This window comes from Strongylocentrotus purpuratus, unplaced genomic scaffold (genome assembly GCF_000002235.5).
Source record: "Strongylocentrotus purpuratus isolate Spur 01 unplaced genomic scaffold, Spur_5.0 spur5_scaffold_3, whole genome shotgun sequence".
Lineage (NCBI taxonomy): Eukaryota > Metazoa > Echinodermata > Echinoidea > Camarodonta > Strongylocentrotidae > Strongylocentrotus > Strongylocentrotus purpuratus.
Window position 1 is genome coordinate 16663665 of NW_022145609.1, and position 20589 is coordinate 16684253.

At 37.7% G+C, this 20589-nt stretch overlaps 1 long non-coding RNA gene across 1 annotated transcript; it reads left to right on the forward strand.

Moving 5' to 3' along the window:
* Positions 1 to 1017: 1017 nt before the first annotated feature.
* On the forward strand, positions 1018 to 15550 carry LOC105443642. Its single transcript, XR_004066131.1, has 2 exons — positions 1018 to 1183; positions 14205 to 15550. It is a non-coding gene; the product is annotated as an uncharacterized LOC105443642 (long non-coding RNA).
* Positions 15551 to 20589: the final 5039 nt, after the last annotated feature.

A 20589-nucleotide genomic window follows, 5' to 3' on the forward strand; every position in this document is an offset into this window, starting at 1 on the left:
GTGAGAGAGAGAGAGAGAGAGAGAGAGAGAGAGAGGGAGAGAGAGGGAGAGATAGAGATTGAAGGATGAATGGGGATGGGCGGAAAGACATACAGCAGTAAAAGGCAGATAAAGAGAGAAACAGATAGAGAGGAAGAGAACGAATAGACACAGAGGTAGAGAAGCAAAACATGGCCCGATATGTACTGTGTAGTACATAATGTAGTATACGTAGGACCGTGGTTTATATAGTAGGGCTACTATATATTAGTCAGAAAGAGATCATTTGGTCTAAGACCACCTTATATAACCATCTACAAACATTATACCTGTAGTTTGTCTGACATAGCAACAGCCATTGTGCTCAATCAACATTCTGTCTATTGAAACTTATTGCCCAGTTCATTACTGGGCATGATACTGTACATGGCGTAAATTATTTACTTGTAGGCCCATTCATTAACGAGATGTTATTATCTATTCTAATGAGCATAAATACCCCCCCCCTAAAAAGAGAACAAATTTAAGAATTAAGTGACTGCATGCCTTCATGTAATGTCTTAGAACTACTTGGTGAATATGCCTGTACAGTTAAAAGCATTCCAACCCACCATCTCCAGTTTTATACACACAAACACCTTTATGGTCTTGTCCAACATCCATTTCCTATTAAAAGCTCAAGACTTGATCCTTTACTTTATGGTCCATTCACTGCCATTGTCAATATTGACTCCTGGACCCCTTATTATTCATCCACTCAAAATACCTTTTCTTTTCTTTTCTTATCCTACTATCTCATTATCTACCGTCATCCATGACTTAATAACTCACACAAAGACAAACTTAGGCTGTAGTTGTGACCCTTAGAAGATAATTACAGCAGGAGTTTTAGTTCTCAAGAAAGGCTTGATGAGGGAGAAGTGTCCTTTTTTGTGTATCTCAGTCTTTCTTTTTTAAAGAAGAGGATGTTTTGGACTTGCTATCGTTTGTGCCTTGAATGAGCCACAAGTTGGGATTACAGTATTTACAGGTGAGAAAGGAGGCTTGATGAGGAGGAAGTGTTCTTTTTTGTGTGTCTCGTCTTTTTTTGTTGGAAAGAAGATGTCTTGGACTTGCTATGGTTTGTGCCTTGAATGAGCCACAAGTTGGGATTACGGTCATTTGACTGGTGAGAAAAGCTTCAAAGATTGGGAAAGATTGAGTGGTGAGTGCAGAAATTTAAGCCTCGGACAAGCCATATCTTAATTTTAAAGTGAACCAGAAAGGCTCTTTAACAATAACGCTGAATTGGGGTCGATGATAGGTTTAAGATCGGTCTTTCAAGTTTAAATAGGAGAAAACTTGGACCTTCGTTGGACACCCTCATTAAACTTGACTTTTAGAACAAGTCTAAATGTAGAGATCAAGTTTTTATTTACTTGTGGGCCTTAGACTAGAGTTTGTTAGTGATGTCATTTCCTCATTGATGTTTTATATAATCATATATTGACACAATGATTATGTTACAGATATACATGTATCAACAGAGTATGCAGCTTACAGTTTCACAGTTACCTACAGGAATGGGAAATCAGCATGGCCCACAAGTACAAGTACTGTAGGAAGAAATCTCATGCTGTATGGTATTGGTAATAACTTGTCTTTTGCGGTCAGAGGATCTTGTACAAAGAATACAGAAATAAGACATTATGATTTGCCCTCCAACTTCTACTGTAGGTATTGGTTTGTGTCATTCTAATGCTGCTTTGCTTATAGAAATATTGAGAAAAACAAAAGCTGCAATCCCAGAGCCTAATCTCATTTTGCTGGTGCACTTTTCCACCTCTTACAGCATTTGAAACTTTCAAAATTGTTGGAACATCATGTCTTCTGATGTTTACGGAAATGCCCGCAATCACCTGCAAACAGGTAGAACCCAGTAGACTGCAGTCAATAAAGGGATGAGACCCTGGGGCATGCGCCTTTCTCACAACCCAGATACGATTGTCCAGATAGGTAATTCTCCATCTATCGTGATCTATTTTAGTTTCTCCCTCGGAGGGTACATCTGTTGCTAAAGCTTTATTATTCCAACACCGTGCCTAAGGAGGATGCATGTACATAGGTAAATACTAGAAGGTGGTGGATGGAACGAGGGAGGTGGTGGAAGAGGGAGGGAGGGAAGGAGAGTGGGAAGGAGGGGGAGGAGGGAGGAGGAGGGAGGGGCAGAAGGAGGGAGGGAGGGAGGGAGGGGCAGAAGGAGGGAGGGAGGGAGGGAGGATGGGAAGGAGGGAGGATGGGAGGGAGGGACGGAGGAAGGGAGGGAGTGAGGGAGGGGCAGAAGGAGGGAGAGAGGAGGAGGGAGGAGGAAGGAGTAGGGAGGGAGGGAGGGAGGAGGGAGGAGGGAGACAAGAGGAGGGAGAGAGGTGGAGGAGGGGGAAAGAGGGGGAGGGAGGGGATGGTGAGTGAGGAGGGGTAAGCAAGGGAGGGGGAGGGTGTGAGGAAAAGGGAGAGAGAGAAGGGAGAAAGAGAGTGCCCCAAATTAACAAAATCTTTGCAAATCTAGATATATTGTAAATGTTAAAAGTTCCAGCTCCTCATTTCAAAGCAAAAAGAGATACATGTACATGTAGGTACCAAAAGCCCACGTACTGAGATGAGAATATTCATTTGCATGGGGCTCCAACATGTCTTAGCCTCTTTTTAGAGTTGTAAAATTACTGAATACTTCTCATCCAGATGATCCCATTTATACCCTATTCCTCACCGTCTCCCTCACAATCATCATTTCCATTAATGGGCATGTATTACACGCATTCTTTCCGTTCGTTCTGCAAATCCTTGCCTAATTTAGCGCCCATCTGACGTCCCCACCGTTAGTCTTGTACACAACTCCCTATTCTGTAACAGCTGGTAGTATCGTTCAATTTGCCTTGTTAAACAGGGGATGCCTGTGGCTGTATACATTGACAGTTATTGTGTAGTTACAAGAGTCGGGTCACCCCGTGTCAACTGGCTTGTCAGCGAATTGAATTAGAGATCCCTGTAAATCAAACTTGATGGATGTACAGGGCTTTGAACGCAACCGTTTGAATAACAAAAAGAGATTATGATTCTCCATCAGATAAAAATATGTGCATGTAATATTAGTTTTTAATGTTATGCAGTCAGTGTTCGACATGTATTCCTGGACTTGATTGTTCATGGTATTAAAGCGTATCCGTCTTTTGCGGCGTCTGGAAAATGTAATTTTTTTTTTTTTTTCCATATTAGGTGAGCAGAAAAATAAGTTTTTCCTGACGTTTTGCATATGATGAAGAATACCAAATAGTGGATGTTTGTTTTGTTGTTTTCAGTGGGGATAAGAAAAAAACAAAACAATATAGTTGCGAAGAAAATACAATTTGCAAACATCAATCAAATTGGCATTGACCAAGGGGAAAATGAAAATAATTTTAATGTCACCAATTTAGAATATCATAATCGAGTTCTCTACATGGGAATGAATTATTTTATTGAATATTTTCCAGATTTCTTGAGAGAGTAATTACAACTTAATTGAAATCTTGCTTCTTTTTACATTCAATCTGGAATTGTTGTTTTTCATGGTGGTTTGTATTGACCTTAAACAAGTGACCATTCTGTAGGTGTTTTTAGCGTAGGATAGACATATAGTGCAAGGGGATATTCATTTAGCGGAAACTCGAGCAATAAATAGAGGAGCAGTTACGGATGAGTTTCAAATTTGCGATTCAGATGACGCCGCAGCGAGTGAGAAGATAGCATTTGAGAGTTTGTAGAGCGGGGTTGTAGCTTGGAGACAAAATTGAATTGAAATTCATGAATTGTGGCTCGAATTCATCAACCTGACACTTGGATGTCCGCATTCCATCTTTCTACAACAGGGGAATAAAAAAGTTAAAGTCATGATCAGGTTTTGTCTTTGGGTGTGCCTGAAGCCAACACCTCTTTCATATTAATGGTTCAAAGAGGATCGAGTTTGGATTGAGTCATGTATTAATCCGGTTTAAGTTTAAAGTTGATGTGAATGATGTCAGCATCACATGGATCCGCATTTGGTGCGGACTTTTCAAACTTCTTTAAGAGGAGGGTTCCGTCCAGACCTGAGGCAGCTCTATACCCCGTTCAGTCAAAAGGTAGTTCAATTTATGCAAATTTACATGTATAACTCCGTTAGTTGCCACCAAAATTCAATATTTGCTCATCACAACGTCTTCCTTTTTAATATTTCAAAAATATGTCAAAAGACTTCCACATTTCTTTCTCATGAAGTTGTGCACTTGTGTGTCTTTAATTGTGCAAATTTTGCTTCTCAAACACGCACTCTACTTTTAATCTGTAATCTGCAAATTAACATTGTATAAATGTTGTATTAAATCACTGATTTAATCTAGTGTGATGGATAAAAGCTGTGAAAGGAACAGAACCATTTTCATTATTCCTAAGAAATGATAAAGATGGATGGAGGGAGGAAACTGACGATAGATGCGTATGATCAAGTAAAATAACTCAGCTAAGTAAAATGAATCTAGGCTAATCTATCATTCTATGACAATGATGGAGTTGATGAATGCCATATTTAGACAGGCCCTATTGCATTATGGAAATTATGAGTGAGGATTTGAATTTATAATACTGACTAGCTGTTAACAATATTGTGTGACTGTGTCCTGTAAGTTAAAGCATTTTTTCTCCTTTATGTAATGTTACAAATACACAATTTTAAATGAGTTATATTTGGCAACAAACTATGAACAGCCTTGTACATCAAGCTCACTTGCCTGAACTTTTGTGACGGAAAACCGATGTTTAGATAAGAAAGCTTTGCTTCCCTAGTTTTGAGGTGTTTGATGGAAGCTAAAGATGAAAAAAGACCAGGTTGTTATTAAAGGTAAAGACCAGTATTGGAAACGCCCCAATTTCAAAAAATGAAATGGAAGCTCTCATTACCAATCATGTGAAAGAATATGTTTTGACCAATACATGATGATAAAAAATTTGCCGGGAAACCGCCTAATAATTCATATATTTGACAAATTTGTTTCTCTCATGGTCCGTGAGAGATATAGGGTAGTCCCGTATACTTTCTGTGTATAGTGCTTGTAACTTTACGAAGAATGGGACAAATTTCTTATCATTTTGATGATTCCAGAACCTTGCAGATGCTAGATGCTAGATGATCAACCTTTTCTGATCGATTCCACAACGTTTCTTTCACAATGCAATCGCATGACCATAACTGGTCTTTACCTTTAAGATGTGAGGAAAACCATCAAACAAATTAGAAGGAAAGGCGAGATAGTACGCAGTATAAAGTGAAGTAAAGAAAACCTCTTTGGTCAATATTCTGCGACAGATGTACAGCCATTGTGATCTAATAATGTTTGGCAGGAGGATGGATATCAAGCCAGGTCTAAACTTTAGGAGATTGCACATTGTAGTTTTTAGGAGGATACACAATGTGACAATTACAATTTTGCTTTTGTTTTTGCCTAATTGTGGCTTCACGGTATGTTTTCCCTCTTAAGTTAAAGGTGTGTCAATTAGATTGAGTTTATATTATTTAGAATAAAGTCAAACTCTCTTGGCTCATGGTTTAGTGATGGGGTAATGGGGAGTGGGGGGGGGGGGGGGGGGGGGTGAGCGACCCAGGCCTGGCATCAAACACAATTTCATTGACAAGAATGAGAAGGATCTCGTTTGGAAACAATTCAATTATTGTAAATACATTTATAAGGCTTATGTTGGTCACACTTAATTTTTGAGGCAAAGGTCGAGCGTGATTATTTTGACAGAAGAGCTGAATAAGGAGGGGGGGGGGGGGTTCCCTGCAAGATGAGAATGTCTCACCTCTGGTAGATATTGGGCCAAAGGAACGAGGATGAGCGAAGGAAACCCATCACACTTAATAACATCAGACAGACCGTCTGCTGGGACACACTTACCAACCTACAAACCTCCGTCTCTGTCATCCATGGGTTGCCCACCTCCATTCTTAATAGTGTGGGACCAAGGGAATTGAAACTTCAGAATTCATATCATATCCCTGGAAGCTAGTGCTCTCGATCATATGCCTTCCATTTATGACTGGGAACCGGCTGCCCTTTGGGAGACCTGTACTTGACCCTTGACCTTTGGAGATGTTGAAAGGGTTGAGAGTAGAGACAGTAAAAGACAGGGATCAAGGTCTATGGAATCTGCCATAAATTAACTGGAAGCTATATGGATCTAGACTTGGTTATCTATCTAATAGAAATATGACCATCACCCAAGTTGAGGATAAAAGGTGCCAGTATGTATCAGACTCTGTAAGCTTCAAGATTTGTCTTTTTTTTGTTGGGGGGGGGGGGGGGCGTTCCTTAGATAGAGATGGACTGACCGTTTTCCATCTGGGTAATTTGGCAGGCTCATTGCGCTTGCCCAAACTCCAAATTTACTTTAGTGAGCTTGAAAAAGAAAGAATTTTTAGAAATAGAATTTTAAATAATTTGCTTGCCAAACAATTTACCTTCTCTGTAAGTCGATATTCATACACATGTGCCTCTGGAATTTATTCACTCCAGTCCAAAATATTGTTGATTTGCTACTAGCAATCGGACATGGCAAGGTTATCAGAACAAAACACATCTTTAAAAAAAAAGCTAAATATATTACTCATTGCGGATGTAGTATAGAAAATAATTTCGCTAGTGATATTCGTTTGACCCATGGACCCGCCCGTAGAGTATAAAACATGCTTGCTTACATTAATACATTTTATCACCTGACGAAGTGTTGCAGCGGCGCACGAAACGTCGTGATTTTTTAGATCCCTTGTTGACCATACGTTGTGAGACAAAGAAATATCACTAGCGATATTATTTTCGATATCTTTTTTTTTATATGCAAATTTAGTGATATATCCCAAGTGCCTGTACGAAGATAATTTTGTACAGTCTTGGATTTGAGAAAATTATTTGGTGTTTGTTCATTTTATTGTACAGCCTAATCAACAGGAAGCTGTTTACGTTAATTTGAAATCTACATCAAATATCCAAATTCTCATATCTCTTGCAGCCATAAAAAAGCTGCGATTCATTCCTTTTTTCATAAAATAAATAGCCCATTAGTTTGATCTCACCGGGAAACGGTCCGATTACCTGGTGACCCTTTTATTCGAGACCAATTAGCCGTTACCCAATTTAGGAGAGATAGTAATTATTATGACCCCAGTTAAATTTGATGGTCATCGTTCCATTCATTGCATCTCAATTAAAATCTAATGCTGTAACATCTGATATAAGTGCAGGATGCATGGCAACGAAAAAAATACACGGTGGCGACGGGCGATTCGCCCCCTAAACCTCTGAAATCGCCACGGTAAAAATCAAGACGAGGGCGAAAAAAAATCAATATATCTTGAAAAATCGCCCCCGCCATAAATTGATATTCCCTATGAATTAATAAACCAATTTATTGATATGTCTGAGTGAAATCTCCGTTCCAACTACCAACTCCAAAACTAGAAACTTCCATCAACATTTTAAAAGTTTTGTGAGTTGCAGCGGATCGGCGGTCGTACCTACTGTAGCTAGATCTACAGCGGTATCCGCCTGCCTGCGCCTAAGCTCCCGGCGGCCGGACAGGCCACCGGCCCCGATGTAGTTTCGTGCACAGCATGAACGCATACGCAGTTCGCACACGTTCACAATACACAGAAACGTACTAGCTCAGCTCCAGCGCGCGCCCGCACGCTCCTTGTATGAAGCAAATAAGTATTTGCGAGTGACGAGAGCTCAACTGCTAGCGACCAAATAAATTGGTACGTAATATGTTTATTTAGTCTTTTTTCTGGCCCTAATTTTTATCATGGACAATGCAATCCCATTTAAAAAAATGTTATTCCGTCTAAAATTGTGTTATTTATAAGTTAAAACCATTAAATGCGGGTATATTTTTACTGTTGTCCCACATACTGATATATTTGTAATAACGAAACGTGCAAAATCAATGCCGGATTTTTTCCTGTACAATCGGTATAAAGCAAGTTTCGTACACAGAAATTGAATTTTGTTATAAAAAAACCGTAAATAAATATATAAAGGATGTTCCTACTCCTCAGAATCTTTCTAACAACTGTTTAATTAAATTGAATTATTTATATACGATCGATGCCAGGCCAATTGTCATGAGTGATGATGACATCAATTTCTGTCTACGAAATGAAACTAGCTTTGGCTTGGCCTTTAGAATTAGAGTCTATAAAAAAAAAATAAGGCCATGATTTTGCATGTTTCGGCATAACAAATAGACCCTACATCGGTATGTGGGACAACAGTAAAAATATTTACTCACACTTAATGGTTATAAATGGTCTAAATAACACAATTTTAAAGGGAGTTGGTGTACATTTTTTTTAATGGGATTGCATTGTCCATGATAACAATTAAATTTGGGACAGAAAAAAAGACTAAATAACATATTACCTACCAATTTGGTTGCTAGTAGTATGATGGCTAAGGAAAAACACAACTTATTGTTACAGCTTACAATATGGCTTTAAGGAAGTAGCCCCTTGGTTTTTTTTAGGCAATGGGGAAAAGTAGCCCCCCTAAAAAAATTAATTCCTAGCCCACGTGTCAGTGATAATATTTTCTTAGGATATGAAAAACGAACAGTTAAACAAAACACTCCTTTTGACAAGTTTTAGTTACATGTATATGTAAATCATAAAGCCACACGTTAACACAAAGTGAATAAATCATGGGTATCTGAATGTCTGCAATACTCTACATGACATGTACGCTACAATTGTATCTATATTTGCCTTTGCTTGGAATTTAATTAGGTAAAACTGCGTTTAAAAAAAATACAACCTTTAAAAAAAAAAGCCCCCCTGAGCTCCAAAATAGCCACCGCAAAATAATTAAGGGGGGCTATTTTTTTAAGGGAAAATCTGAAAAGAGCCCTCGTAAAAAAAAAAGTAATTTTTTGGTTGATGCATGGGTCACTTATGGGATGTTTTCCACTGGACATAGATGATGTCATATGTTGAGAGTCAGAATGAAGCTGACTCTTTGAAATATCAGAGAGCAAACCTGAAAAACAAAAGCTCGATTCTTTCCCAAAATAAACATTACAAAGGAGGTGGAGAAATACTTGCTTTCAGGCATTTTAACCCCAAAATTCGCTAGAAAGAGCTTTGTTTATTGTGTGTCAAACTGGGTTAGGGTAGCAATGTTTTTAGAGTAAACAGCCTTAAGAGGCATGTATCGGTCTCAAAATTGGAAAAGAAGAGAAAGTGCTTTTTATACAATTTTATTTTCACAGAAGCATCTGGTATATGGACATTGAACCAAACATTGTACAAGTGGAATGCCGTAATGGTTTCACTGTTGATCTTATGTAAATGTATTTTTTATTTTTTAAATATATAAATTTTATAGTAGATATTTGGAAGTATGGTTTCACTGTTGATCTTATGTAAATGTATTTTTTATTTTTTAAATATATAAATTTGATAGTAGATATTTGGAAGTATGCTTCCATTTGAAATACCCAAATATTTTCAAGCAAGTCTGATAAATGTAGATGGTTAAACAAATGTATCAATGGAAGTAATGACACAAGCAATTTTGCGATGAACTTGAAAGTATCTGCAAGTGAATATTGTGAAGTGATTGCATATCTGAATATAGATTTTTAAAGCCATTTTACAGCTCCCATAGCAGTAATTTCAAATCTTTTGATTTAAAAGTCTTGGTAATATTCGGATCTACTATGGGCGTGTTCATGCTTCACTTTTTCTGGCCAGAATCAGGCATCTGTTATGCGTTTAGTTTAAAACACGGTTGCGTCTTAGCTTACTTTTGTAGAATCACCGAAAAACGGCGATCATGATCGCCGATCGTAAACTCACAAAAAGATGCGTTTACAATTTGTAAACGCGTTTAAATGCGGTCAACGCTCTGACCTCTAGTTCAGGCACAGCGGAGCACCCCAATTACCGTGCGATCGACTCTCGTCCAGTAAACATCATTTGCATAAAATCAACAATTGTGTACCGATCGATGCGAAAAAAAGTAAACAAATTTCGAAGACAAATTCTTCATTAATGTGATGAATATCACCAATCAAAGCTACTAAATCGAGTATTTAATAAATTTGCAAGACACTCATGTGTATAAAAGGAGTTATTGATGCACAGAAAATGTGAAATTTAAGGGATAGTTTTGACGAACAAAAACGAAAAAAATGAGATACAAAATCACCGTAAAATTCACCATTTCTTTTAGAGCGAGAAAGAATTGCCTCGTATGAACAGAAAGAAAATTTAATAATCTCAATCCTTGTGAAATATCTCTTTTCATAGTTGCTTGATAGGGTCGTCTCAGAGAAAAACATACCCCAATGTCCGAATCTCATCGAACAAAAATAATCCTTCGTTGTCGCAAAATTGTTTGACCAGTCCCATACATTCAAATGTGTGTCATGTCTGAACCTCGCGTGTGCGTTGGCTATACATGTCTTGCCAGCCGACTGCACACGTGCACGCTAATGGCTCAGCTGTTTCGATCTGGCATGCACTGGGCCTAAGACGCATGCGCAGTACATCGCTGAGATCGATGACGTCATGTTCAATGAGTTCGCTGACTACAACTTTTAAAAATGAAGCCCCATGAAAAAGAACGTTATAACCAAAAAAAATACAGCGGAGAAGCGAAAATTTCGCCCATGTATGGATTTAACCCTAATGAATATTCATACCAAGTCTCTACTTCGTGCATTGCTTGATAGGGTCATCGCATTATAAAGTAGACGTCGTGTTTTTCGAGGGGCGAAGCTCAAAACACATTAATATCTCGAGTTTTATTCCATGGAATTTCGTATTTATTTCACTGACATAAAATTCATAATAATTTTAGTTAGTATGGAAAGTTTCATAGCGATATTGGCAGTAATAAAGGCGCAACGCGAATTTTAAGATTTGACATTCTAGCACACACATGTTCGGATTCACGCAGATGTCCGTTGGTTATTCAAATAGAACGGGCCGCTAATGATATGCAAATTGGGGTGCTCCGCTGTGCCTGAGTTGGTCTACGTAGCATGCACAGTGAAGGTTTGCGAATCCAGCTGGAAGACCAATTAAGGCCACACAAGGAGAATTGCCTGGATGAGCCAGAGAAGTAAGCATGAACAGTGCACCGTGGAACTGCGATCATGATGAGCGTTTACGATGAGCGTTTCAGATCGCTCATTCTACCTTCAAAATCAAGCATGAACGCGCCCTATGTCAGGGCAGTTTGATAAAATAAAAGAAAAGTTAAAGGTACCAATAAGTACAATTCCTAAAGAAATTGTTATTGGGACCAGTTCGAGATAAGATCAAACTCTTTCATCTCTTTATACAGATTTACACTTGCTAATTGCTACATCGTGTATGTGTGAACAGTTTAGGTTTACATAATAAAAAAGAACAATTCTTAATTGTTTTGGTATTGAAAGGAGAAAAATTTCACAATGCTGCACACTTCTGTTAATTATCATAGGAAATGAATTCAGTCAAAGAACTTATTATTCTTTGAAATTCTGAATAATTGTTAAACCCTGCGACTGGCACTGGCAGAGATGAAAGAGGAAGATTATAATGAATAATTCATCCTAGTACATGCAGAGATAGAGAAGGATGAGGATTAATTCTAATAATTCCCCAAAGAAACATCTCTACTCTCTAGTCTAGATACCAGACCTCTGACTTCCATAATATAATAATGTAATAGTCACTGTTATTTGGTGCTTTTTTTCTTCTTTTTGTATTGTGTGTGTGTGTGTGTTTTAAATATAAATTTTTTATTTACTCAATACAACTATAACATTGTTAAAATACTTTAAAAATCATTCTGATTTTGAGTTATTTTGACTGTATTTGTCAGAAACCAAAGTCTAAGCATTGTTTTCAATATCATTTTCTTTAAATATCACATCTCCTGGGTCTTACCAAATATAAACCGTCATTGAAATACTTTCATTAAAAGCTTTGGCTTATTGAATGAAATACATATAATTCTAAATGGACTTTTGCCATTTCCTTCAGTAGCAATTTACAGTATCTTGGGAGGGACTGTGTGTTTTTTGCCTTAATTCTTTATTTGTTACATGATTTAGTTTGCAAGCAGATCTTGATATGTAGTTCCATTAAGAAAATGAAATGTTGGAATAAAGGTTTGTTAACATGTTGTAACATCAATCTGGACAAGTTTTGCAACTGCTCTTAATTTGCCACACAGTACATATGTACATGTTTATATTTCAGGTTTATTTTAAGAAAAAATACTGATCAAACTTTGGTAGTTTCTAACTTATTGTTAGGAAACATATTGTGAGATGTTACCTTGATATGTGAAAAATAAGGCACATGTATTAATGATTTGTGATACCTATACAAATATGCTTGGACCATTATTTTGAATTAATCGTTGGATATTTTATATTCATGCTATTATTCTCTATATTAGAAAAGTTATTTTCAATTTTAGGTGTGTTCATTTCAATTTCTTTGGCCTTGTGTAAACAATATGCAATTAATTTTCCTTCATGAATTGTTACTGACTGTATCGAAAATATTGTTCAACCATTATGGAGAAGCATTCAAGCAGAGGCCTATGTCAATTTGAACTAATGGCCTGTGAAAACTGACACAGTCTGGCTCTTTTTCACTTATTTATCAGATGAACCTCAGCTTAGAAATATTTTAATTGCTCCAGTGTTTACTCTGCTAGATACACTTCTTGAGATTGTGGTTCATTTCAGATTTTTTTCCTGCTCTGAAAAGCAGGGCACATGTAGTTTGTAGCACAGACCCTTATCAGTCGCTGGGCCGAACAGTGTCTGCACTTTGAGACTAGGCTGACATCATACTGCCAAGGCTCTGTATGTACTTTTGCTGCTCTGGCTTATTTGATACAGCTAGAGACTGGTGGAGCTAGGCTCTGCTCAAGGCTTTAGGAATTGTGGTAAAGTGTCAAAGTAAAGTCTGTTCCTCCAGACTAGGTCCTACATGTATGTGTGATGTGAACAGCATGATGTGAACTTGAGAAGCATCATTATTTAGAAAGGAAAGGAGGGGGGGGGGGGGGGGGGGACGCCCCCATCATGTTTGTCTTGAGGGTGATTCTTAAAAAAAAGAAAAAAAAAGGATGACCTTATTTGTAAAGTTCAGGAAGAAAAATCTGGACATCTGTGAACTTGGAAATCATAACAACTTCTTTTTTCCATGTTGTTAAAGTCTGATGACTTTTTTCTTTTCTTTTTAAAGTATTTTATGTTGCCAGGTCATTTTCTTTTGAGGCGTTATAATATAATATTGAGTTATATCTGAACAAGAAAAAATGTTGTCTTTTGCTCCTTGTTATTTGTACTAAAGCCAATGTACCGTAAATCTCCGTGTATAAGGCGCACTTTTTTTACGTCGGGAAAAATCAAAAGTCGGGGGTGCGCCGTATACACAGGTACAGGATATTTTGAGTTCTCAAAATGCAACTTTTTAATGGTTTCCGAAAATCTCTGTGTCTCAACATGAATTACATAATGCAAATAAAGAATAGGATCTACTATTTGAAGTTAAACTACGTTCCTAATTTGAAGGGAAGAGAGTTTTTTTTTTTTTTTTTCAGTCTCGATAAATTATGCCCCTTCACAAAGCACTTTGCCGGCCGAAGCTCTCCCCTGTCTCCAGCTCACTCACCTGTATCATTCAGCTCACTCACACTGGGGATATCGAATCACCACTCGAAAACTTTAACTAGCCTGTCTAAATTTCGGTTTGGACTCGGGAGGACTAGCTGTCATCTTTAGTTTTAAAAACAACATTGTTACTATTCTTTTTTACTTTGACTTTTTGACTGTAAAGTCGTTATAAATAAAAAGTCCTTCCCAATTCCCTGCATCATGGCTTTGGTTTCCGAACGAAACCGCACGCTGAAATAAGAGCCGATTCAGTTGGTGTCGGCAAGAAAGCAAATCCAAAAGGAAAAAAAAAAAAAAAAAAAAAAAAAAAAAAAAAAAAAAAATCATTTTTTTTTTAAATCTCAAAAATAGGGGTGCGCCTTATACACAGGTGCGCCTTATACACGGAGATTTACGGTATTTGTATGATCTCTGTTTTGTTATTCAATTTTGTTGTGTACAGTATGTCAAGGAAATTGATATATCACTTCTCTGTTTTTTCATTCTATTTTATGTAGATTAACCATTGACTGCTGCTAGGAATACAAACAGAGAATTTAATTGAACAGTGGATTCTTTTCTCATAAGGTAAGAATAATCTTTGATATTCTGTTCACTTTAATCTTCAGGCATTTTCACTTTTAGTTCTACAGGTAAATTGATCTCTTGTGCACAATACATTTCCCCTACTTCAGATTTATCTTCTGATATTTGCCGTATGGATACCGGTACTGTCCCAAGTGCCAGAAGGGCATTATTATACTTAAGTAAAAAATGATGTGAGTCTGTTTCCATCAGGATCTCAGCAGATTTTTTTTGGTGTATTTCTAGTGAGTGTGAAATATTCTACGGTCATCGATACAACGTTATCAATGTCAGTGTCTTACTTTTTCACTTTGTAAGAATTATATTTATATGATAGGCAATAACATTTTTTTTTACAAAGCACATGAATTATCCACATCTTGGTCAATGTCCAGTTAGTGACTTTACATTACATGTATGGATGTGTAAAAGGGGCCATTTAGCTATTGCCCCATCTGAATTTCATAAAAATATCATAATATGGTACACTTGAGAGTGGTCCACTCATCAAAAATAACTGTGACACTTATCAAAGTTTGATTAAACAACTGAATCACTGTCACTCTAGCACTTCCAACACACGCATGCCCTTCAAAAGCTGAAGTATTGGAACTCTTTGCCCCAAAATGGTAAATCTTCTACCTATTTTTGGCTGGCTGGCCGGGGGTGGACAGGCGTCCCTCATCTAAATATTGACATTGGGCCAAGGCAAGCATGTTAATGCAGTTGGACACAGATTTATGCAGGATAGTGGGGCATCAATGTCATATGAGGGCTCAGGAATAATAATATGCACATATAGGCCTAAACCCTATATATAGAGAAAGCTCAATTTAGATGGTGGTGATTGTTGACAACTAAATAGGGTCAACACTTTGGTCTAGAAATACACTTGTGAGTCCGTCTGTCTGTCCGTCTGTCTGTCCGTCAGGCACATTTGTTTTACTTTTTTCTTGAATACAGTAAGAGCACAAGCTCTCATAACATTACAGTTTTGCTAATTTATATAGCAGTCACAAAGCAAGGAACTATCACAAATTGGAGAAGAAAAAACATCAGTGTTGTGCCAATTTCGTGACACAAAACTTTTGCCGATCTTAATCGTTTGCAAAATTTGTAAAAATATCATGAGTTCAAAGTTTCAGGTTGTATAGTATAGGGATTATTTATGAGAATGAGGTAGAATCTGCAGGAGTTTATGGAGAGGTTGTATAGGCCTGAAGAAAAAAAAAGAAGACGATATCGGATAAAAGTACAAGCACTTGGAAATCTGAGCATGTAAATGAAGAAAATGTTTAGACTTCATGCAAGTTTATGTCAACAATTGAGAAACAAAAGTACAGTTATGTTTTTTAAATTTTTATACGGGGGGGGGGGGGGGGGGGACAAGGGAATAGTCTGTTTCTTTCTTCAAAGAAGGCCCATATTGTGGAAAGGGTGAATGGATTTATTTGTAGATTAATTAAATCCTGGTATTGCCCGATTTGGAAGAGGTTTAAATGAAGCCATGAAAATGCATCATGACTGAGCATGACTTAAGGTAAGTGGACAATGTGTGCTTTATTCTTGGGTTAACTTTAAGAAACTGAAAGAGATTTACAAGGAAAGCCTTTTCTAAGGAACGGCTTTTCTAAGGAACAGAAGATAAGCAACTCTTAGAGGCTGTTCACACCGGCAGAGATAGAGCGCGCTAGACCGCGCTATCTCTGCGGTTTGGAAGGTACAACGTCGTTTCGGTCCGCCCAACAGCGAGCCACGGCGAGCCAAAACGGCGTGCCACTGGAGCACCTCTTGGGGGATGGTCCACGAGAGATAGCGCGGTCTAGCGCACGCTAGAAAAAAGGGGGTGCTACGATAGACCGCGCTATCTCATTGCGGTGTGAACAGCCTCTTATTGAGGGGAAGAGGGGTTGGTCCTCACCAATATTTGTTGTTGTTGCATCAAATGTGTCTGTATGTAATGTATCTGTCATTATTGCAGGGGGGGGGGGGTGGGGATTCCAGGCATATATTGGGGATGCCTTTTCACAATCGAAGAGAGGAGCAGAAACCATGCCCTCTGGCCATGGCCATCACATTTTTTATGTGCCTTTTCTGTACAAGTATCAAGAACATCATCTGCTTCTAAGAATGATTATCTCCTTAACTTTCTCTCCTTTTTGGGGGGAGGGGGGGGGGGGGCCTCTAAAGAAAAAAAAACACATCTCGCCATGTCTGGCATTTAACTCTGTTGCACACTTTGGTGTAAACATGAAGTCAATCTGGTAAACATAGCCTTGTCAAGCAAACCAAAAAGAGAGCCTCTTTTGTAAACATCTTATGAAAACATGAAAAGGGGAAGCTTTTCCAGCTTCTGCACATACCAAATATCAGCAGACAAGTGGAACATTTGTTCTTTGTGATGCCTGAAAAGAAGTTGATTTTATTATTGACTTTTCTGCTCAATCAGTGAGAGTCCTTTGAGCTCGAAACATCTATAAAAAGCTTCGATTTATTGTGGATTAAATGAGGTCGAAAAAACAGGCTCTTAGCATCTTAATAAGGATTAAAGATGACAATGCAGGTGATTGTAAGGTAGTCCTCCTATCATTCCACAGAGAGAGAGAGGAGATTAGTAGGGCTTTTCCAATGAGTTATGTGATGTTTATTTATTGCATTTTTCAGATGAGCTTATTAGGCGCATCTTCATCATCTCGAGACTGCCGAATAGCCCGCTATTTCTGATTTGGGAAATAATCCCGAAGTAACAAATCGCGTCTTCACTATCTCGAGATTCGACCTCAAAACTTGAAACTCGACCTTGAGAAATTAGCTTGAGATATTTTGCTCAGCGTTAGCGCGAATAGCGAATCTTTGGTCTAGTGAAGACGCACGGGACAAATAGCTGGATATTTTGCCAAATAGTGGGATATTTTGCAAACTATCCCAAGATATCTTGGGATGACAATCCTGACCAAATATCCTTCTTATTGCTACTTCGGTCTGATGAAGACGCAAATTAGCTGGATAGTTTGCGATCGGGATAGTTTAAGTAGCTGGATATTTGGCAATCTCGAGATAGTGGAGACAGGCCTATTGAGATTCTGTGGTCAAAGGTTTGAAGAAGGTCAAAATTTGAAATGGAAACATTCTGAATATTTTTTATTTCAAGCTCTAGTATGGATGTAAACATTACAAGAATCAGAACAAAAAACATGAAGATCTACTATGTATATTCCTTTAGATTAGCATGTGCACTCCCTTATAAGGCGACTAGCTGGAATACTCCCCAGGGAGTAGAGAATGTACACTTTGATGTACATTAAATCCAGTGACCTGGGTAAAATAACAATGCTTTAGTCAGTGAAGTGCTTTACAAGAAAACAGTATTATCGGTAACATGTACATCAAACTCATTTTTTTTTTTTGGGGGGGGGGGGGGATACATTCTTTTTGGTGATAAGGTACCGGTTTGATGTATATTCTATTGTAATCAAGTCTTTTTAAAGTTCTGAGTGAATGAATACTTACTGTACATGTATAACAGGATGGATTCAGTCACCAAGGTACATTGTCTGTGCATGCAGGGCACAAACTAGCCAGGAGTTTATGCATGTTTGTTAGCAAAATGTTAATTGCTTCATGAGTAGATTGTGTTTGCTTTCACTATTAAAACCAAGAGCTCATTTCCTCCACAGGTACTCACTTTCTCTTTCCCTTTTTTTAATTCATTATTTGCAGACTTTTGACACTTTTCAGTTTTCATGAACAAAAACAAAACAAAGCATGTATGGGTATAATTAGATATTGCAGGCCAGCTTTCAGAAAAGTGTGAAATGTTTGCATAATGGGCTATCTAGAGTTGCCATTGTAAGGAGGTACTTAACATGTAGATTAATAGAGAAAAGGTAAACATTTCCATTTGGCAGTCACTCCTAAGTGTGAACATCTGTAATTTATGTTAAGAGGGTAATTTTGTCAGCTCATCATCTAGGAAATTTTGAAGGGGTGGGTGTTATGCAAGAACTCTTCTGGACATCTTAAAGGTAAAGACCAGTATTGGAAACGCCCCAATTTTGAAAAATGAAATGGAAGCTCTCATTACCAATCATGTGAAAGAATATGTTTTGACTAATACATGATGATAAAAAATTTGCCGGGAAACCGCCTACTAATTCATATATTTGGTAAATTTGTTTCACTCATGGTCTGTGAGAGATATAGGGTAGTCCCATATACATCTTTCTGTGTATAGTGCTTGTAACTTTACGAAGAATGGGCCAAATTTCTTATCATTTTGATGATTCCAGAACCTTGCAGATGCTAGATGCTAGATGATCAACCTTTTCTGATCGATTCCACAACGTTTCTTTCACAATGCAATCGCATGACCATAACTGGTCTTTGCCTTTAATAAAATTGTTCTAAATGATTTATTTCATTGATTGAAAAAGGGCATTTGTCGATAACAATTGTTTACAATGAGACAATTAGTAATTACCTGAACGGGATGAAGAAGAGGTTATACGCTTGCTTGAAGTAGATAGTCAGAATGAATGATGAACATGCATGGGGAGCAAAATCAGAATAAAATAAATGGCTATAAAACAAAATGTAAATGACAGAAAAAGAGAGACAGACAGAGAGAGACACACACACACTTAGAGACATACAGAGAGAAAGAGAGAGAGAGAGAGAGAGAGAGAGAGAGACAGACAGAGAGACAGAGGATAAAGACCTTATTTCGTGTGGAAGAGAAGTTGAGCACATCAGAATAACAGGCAGAAAAGTCTCTTGTCCTTTGCATGTTAGTTTTTAGAATTCAAAGTTCAAACCCTTGAGCAATTTTGCTTTAACATAAAAAAAAATCATTGTTGCAATACAATTTCAAACCATTCAAAAGCTTAGCAGAGAACAAGTTGGAGGAAAGAATCGAAGCCGGCCCTGGCTCCTTAAAAGTCAAACCACGCTCCGGATCTCGAGGTGGCGGCCGGGTCTGCGGCGGCCGGGAGCACCTCACTTCGCAATTTCCGAAGTATTTCACACGACTGATTATGATTTTGCATGTCGTTGAACAATCCGGTCCTGAGGGTAATTAACGATTTTTGGTTTGGCACGCATGTCTTCTTTGTATCGTAGACAGGGTTTGAAGTGCCGTGTTGTGTTAGGGATAGAAATTGTGCACACAAAAGAAAGAAAAAAAAAACTTGAAAGAGTTGGTATAATTACTCATAACTCTGGTATGGCAGACTATGGGTGCTAAAGAAAAGCTAAATATTTGCTCTACAAGTTTTGAGGAAGAAACCTATGTTTGGAAATCATGTGGGTTCTAGTTCTTGATTTGATAGTAATAGTAGTGCTTTCAGCTCAGACTGGCACACAGTCTAGTAATCTTGTCCACTTTACCAGGCACAATCGAAGAAGAAATTTGGCCAAGGAAATATTTTTTGGGGCCTCTATTTATTTTCAATCTCAATCAATGTCTTTGTTTTAGCATTTAGCACATGTTGGTTTAACGGCCCCTGGAATATTATAATGTAGCATTTGTACATGTATTTTACAGGATCCTTTAATGATTCCAGCACATCCTTATATTATAAGACCTATAAGTATATCTTTGAGTCTGTACAGATTTTACTGAAAGACTACATGATATGCAATGGCTTGGGACTGGGAAAGCCTTAGGAAAGAAGGCCACTATATCATAATTGTTGTTTTAATGATGTGATATCAGTGTACAAGGGCAATATTATTGTATCATCATGATTAGAGCATGCAATAGCAAGGATAAACTGCATGTCCTTACAATGGTAGTACATTTTCAGATTTACAATTATGAGTGATGTAAGGGTTCTTATACGGGGGAAATCCTTTAATGAGCCCTACAGTATAATGAGCATCCATTAAAGATACTTGACTTGTACATTTTTAAGGATTCACAAATTACTTTTCGTTGTATTTTCAAATTGGTCTTCCTTGGGTAATCCTTACACATACTTTTTTAATTTCTCTTTGGTATAAAATACTATCACTGATTGCTTGTCTCCTGGCGATGATAATTAAAGTGATTACTAACACGCAGCTTTCCCATGAGAGTAAAATAGGGATTTTTGTTTTCTTTGTCCGGTGAGCTTGTTTCATCTCGTGGTTAGAAAATACAATATTCATTCAGCAAAATTTGCTGAGAAAGTTGTGTCTCTAAGGGTCAAGTTTGGCTTTGTAAAAAAACAATATTAATTTTATGGCCTTAAAGGTACTGACCGGTAGTGGTAAAATTGCAGTTCAAGGGTTTTTGGTGCAAAATATCCATATTGTTTAAATATTGCCTTCAGAGGTTTA